This window comes from Eptesicus fuscus, chromosome 17 (assembly GCF_027574615.1).
Source record: "Eptesicus fuscus isolate TK198812 chromosome 17, DD_ASM_mEF_20220401, whole genome shotgun sequence".
NCBI classification, from domain to species: domain Eukaryota; kingdom Metazoa; phylum Chordata; class Mammalia; order Chiroptera; family Vespertilionidae; genus Eptesicus; species Eptesicus fuscus.
The window spans coordinates 20,181,905-20,186,479 of record NC_072489.1 but is presented as its reverse complement, the minus strand read 5'-3'; the positions used below and the strand labels follow the sequence as shown (position 1 = coordinate 20,186,479).

General features: G+C 37.7%; 1 pseudogene; it reads right to left on the bottom strand.

Annotated features, from left to right (window-relative positions):
• Positions 1-2,346: 2,346 nt before the first annotated feature.
• LOC103289595 (cell division control protein 42 homolog) lies at positions 2,347-2,921 on the bottom strand (annotated as a pseudogene).
• Positions 2,922-4,575: the final 1,654 nt, after the last annotated feature.

Here is a 4,575-nt window from a genome sequence, read left to right as displayed (position 1 = left end):
TATGTTTTTTGGTGACTTTTTCCCTGAAATTGAAAATAGCTTGAAATTTTTATTTTAAAAATAAATGGTGCATATAAAAGTTCAAACATAGAAGAAGAAAAAACCTAACAGTCACCTCATATCTAACATTTTTGTGAGCATCTCTTCCAGGAATTCATTTACAAAATTGGAACCATTCATTCAATTTTGTGAGTTGCTCTTCCCCCCCTCAACATGTAATGCACACTTCAGAAAGTATAGATCTATGACATTTTGAGACTACATAGTATCTCACTGTATATTGAGATGGCCATGTTGGTTATTTGCAAATTTTCCCTATTATAAACAACCCTAAAATGAGTGCCCTTGTGTAAATCTTTGCCTACTTGTCTGGTTGTCAATTTAGGACAAGTTTTCTAAAAGAATTTCAGGGTCAGAGTGAATGTGTATCAAGTTTTGGTGCAAGTTGCTTGTCAATGTGGTACCAGTTTACAGTTCCACCCTACAACGAATGAGAACCTGTTTCCCTGCAGCAATGGGACCCTGGATTTTGGCTTCCTTTTGTCAGTTTGCTAGGTACAAAATGATGTCATTTTTATTTTAACCTTTTAATTGAGTGAGGGATAATATCTCCTATTTATTGACAATTAGCATTAAAAAATTACCCTATATACTTGTCTTTTTCTACTGGGGTCTGCCTCTTGTCGATAAGTTCTTTGTTTATTAGTAGTGATCATATGTAGCAAATACTCTTGAAAATTTTTTTGTCTTTTAATTGTGTGGGATGTTTGACAAAGTTTTTATGTAGTTGTAACTATCAATCTTTTATCATTTCTGGCTATCTTATGCTTAGAAAAGTATTCCCCACCTCCAAGGTTATAAAAGTTTCATTTTCTTCTAGAACTCTAACTTGATCTTTACACTAAATCCCAGATTAATTATAGACTGAAAAATTGATGTTTGTTTTTTTTAAATAAAGTTTTCTTACTGATTTCAGAGAGGAAGGGAGAGGGAGAGAGAGATAGAAACATCAATGATCAGAAAGAATCATTGATTGGCTGCCTCCTGCTCGCCCCACACTGGGAATCGAGCCTGCAACCTTGTCATGTGCCCCAACTGGGAATCAAACCATGACCTTGTTCATCGGTAGACGCCCCACCACTCAGCTATGTCGACGGGGCTCTCATTGATGTTTCTATCCCTTCCTCTCTCTCTAAAAACCAATGAAAACATATTTTCTTAAAATGTATTCAAATAGTACAGAGTTTTGTATGCTCTCCAATCAGTTTCTACCAATGTTAATGTTTTATATAACCATAGTACAATGATCAAAACTAGGATATTAAGATGAAGAATGTCATTCTATAAGTACTGCTTTGCATTTTGCCTTTTTTCCTTAACAGAATACCCTGGAATCACTCCACATTGGTTCATAGAAACCTTATTTTATGCATCATACTCCATTGTGTGGGTATAACATAGTTTATTCATCCTTTTTCTTATTTCTTATGTAAGAGCACATACGTTTCCTATAGTTTGCAGTTACAAACAGTGCTGCAGTGAGGAATCTTGTGTCTGTGTTTCATACTGTTGGAGGTGTATCTTCAGGGTAGATTCCTAGAAGTGGGATGTCTTGGTTAAAAGGTAAGTGCATATGTAGTATTTTTGTTTATTGACAAATTCCCCTATAGGTGGGGATTTTTTTCCTTGCAACTTAGTTTTTGAAGAAGCCAAGCCATTTGTTTTTCATTGTTACTGTTTATTATTTATAAAGTTGTAAAATTTTTTTTTAATTTAAATTCTTTATTGTTGAAAGAAGTATTACATGTCTCCTTTTCCCGGCCACTCCCACTCTCCTACTATCTGTGTCCATTGGTTATGCTTATTTGCATGCATACAAGTCCTTTGGTTGATCACTATATTTGTAGGTTTTAACATATGATATACTTTAATCTATCACAGTTATTTCATGCTCAAATTGTCCATCCCCTCTTTGAACAGCAAGAGCCTACCGCCTGCCCCCCCCCCCCCAGATGGTGATTTATTTGCATAGTTTTTGTTTATTTGTTTATTTGGCTGAAGCAGTCCCTCCAGGAATTGCCCCTCCAGAGGCCGTGACAATAGGTCTTCTGTGGAGGGAAATGCTGGGAGAGCTGTCAGCTTTAGTAAAGGCAGCTCTCGGAGAAAGCAAGAGCTGAGGGGCCAGCTGCCAAGATTTTAATAAATTGCTTCAGATATTCTCTCTTGTGGGCAAGAGCCTCTTTTATCGCAAATATGAATTTTAATGCTTAATCTTGAGTTTGATTTAAATATTGCTTTTAGTATGATGTTGGCACCAGCTGTGCAGAAAGGCTCTGGAGAGATGTTTTATGAACATAGCAACACACACCTGCAGCTCTTCTGTTCTGGAGGCTCCAGAGCAGCCAGTATTGCTTCGTCAAACACATTCTTTAGGCCTTTCTGTGTGAGCAGAACGTTCCACATATTTGACGGCCTTCAGGTCACGGGCCAGATTTTCTTCAGCAGTCGCTGGAGGGATAGGCTTTTGTTTGTTCTTGGCAAGTTTCTCATTAGTAGAGGGTCGTCTCTGAGATCAGTTTGGGTCCCAAAAAGCAAGAAAGGAGTCTATGGACAGTAGTGAGTTATCTCAGGCACCCACTTTAATGTTTTCAAATGAAGATGGAGAGACCACTGAAAAACAGATTAGAAACACATCTGCTTGTGGATAACTCAGCAGTCATAATCTTGTCATATCCTCTTGCCCTGCAGTATCAAAAAGTCTAAGAGTATATGGCTCTCCACCAATCATAATTGTGACTACATAGTTGTCAAAAACGGTTGGTACATAGTCAGATGGAAATTTGCTTATTGGGTAGGATAATTAGGAGACATATTTTACCAATGGCACCATCGCCCACAATAATGCACTTAATTGTCTGCATTGCTGAAACAGTTTTCTATCCAATTGAAATATCTCAAATCTGATGGTGACCTCAGCTTCTGCGCCAGGGTATTGGTGAACTGACCCTTCTAGTCTTTGATGGTTTCTTAGATTTCTGGTGTGACAAGATAGCCAGGCTCATCCTGTCCCAGAACCAGAATTACCATTTTCTTGAAGGAACCGGGTTTCCTTATAATAGGTAATACTGTTTAGGGCTTACAGTCTGGGAAACAAAACTTACGTCTTACATTCTTATTATTTAATTCATTAAATAAGTTAAGTTTATGCTAGATTTTTGTTGATGTTACTGTTATGAAAGTGACCTTTTTCTCCATTGCATCATTCCTCCAATGAAAGGTTGGTTTTTGTACCTTTATTTGTGACCCGCCTGTTTACTAAACTTTTTTTTTACTTTTTCTGTTTAGTTTTACTTTGCTTTTTCAGGAAGACAATCATACCATCTGTAAATAATGATAATTTTTCCATCTTCTTCCCAATCATTATACCTCTTATTTGTTCAAAAGAATGTCCAACTGCATTTTCCGGCACTTTCAGATCAATATTGTATACTACAGATGACTGTTACCCTGCTCTTATTAACGAGTTTTCCATTAAGTTGGCTCCCCGGTGTAAAGACAAATTAGTGCTCTTCTTAGTGTCTTATTTTTACTGGAAAACATAATTGATAAACATTAGCTGTGCTTTGACCAAACAAGTTAACTCCCTTTCATCACAACATGCCTTATACTTTTCCCTCTCTTCTAATTACCTTCCATGAGCTTGATCTCGGGTCACTGCATTGATCTGTATACCACTCACTGGATGAATTCCACAGGGACTGCTTTATGACATCTCACAGGGAACATCCCACGACCATCAATACTCAAAATACTGGTATAAAAAGAAGGCCAAGAGAGGAAATAATGTTCCCCAACTGTCAGCTAGAACTCTTCCATCTTTCTAGGTGTACCGGTTAATAATGCAGATTTTGTCATCAAAGAAAACACGATAATTTCAAGAGAAACATCAAAAGTGCTTTATTCAAAGTAATGTCCATCGCTAGCTACACATTTCCCCATCTTTCAGGTAATTTGTGGATACCGTCCCAATAGAAGTTTTCTCGTTTTGAGGCAAACCATTCAGAGACCCAATTTTCCACTTCTTCGTACATTGTGAAGTGCTGCTCAGAAAGTGTGTGTGCCATTGATCAGAACAAGTGGTCATCTTAAGGAGCAAGGTCTGGTGAATACAGTGGGTGGGTTAATACTTCCCAGGCAAGATCTTTCAACGTGTCTTTAACTGGTTTTGAAGTGTGTGATGGTGCGTCGTCATGAAGAAAAATTACTTTGCCATGTCTTCTGGCCCATTCTGGTCGTTTCATGATCAAAGCGTGGTTCAAATTTGATTATTTGTTGTCTGTAGCGATCAGTATTAACGGTTTCACCTGGTTTTAGAAGCTCATAGTACACCACACCTTCCTGATCCCACCAAACACAGAGCATTGTCTTCTTTCCAAAGCCATTTGGCCTTGCAGTCGATTTTGATTGACCTGGATCAACCCATGATTTTATGCATTTGGGATACTCAAAATAAATCCACTTTTCATCGCCAGTCACAATTTGATGCAAAAAAGACTTTCTTTCATGCCGTTGAAG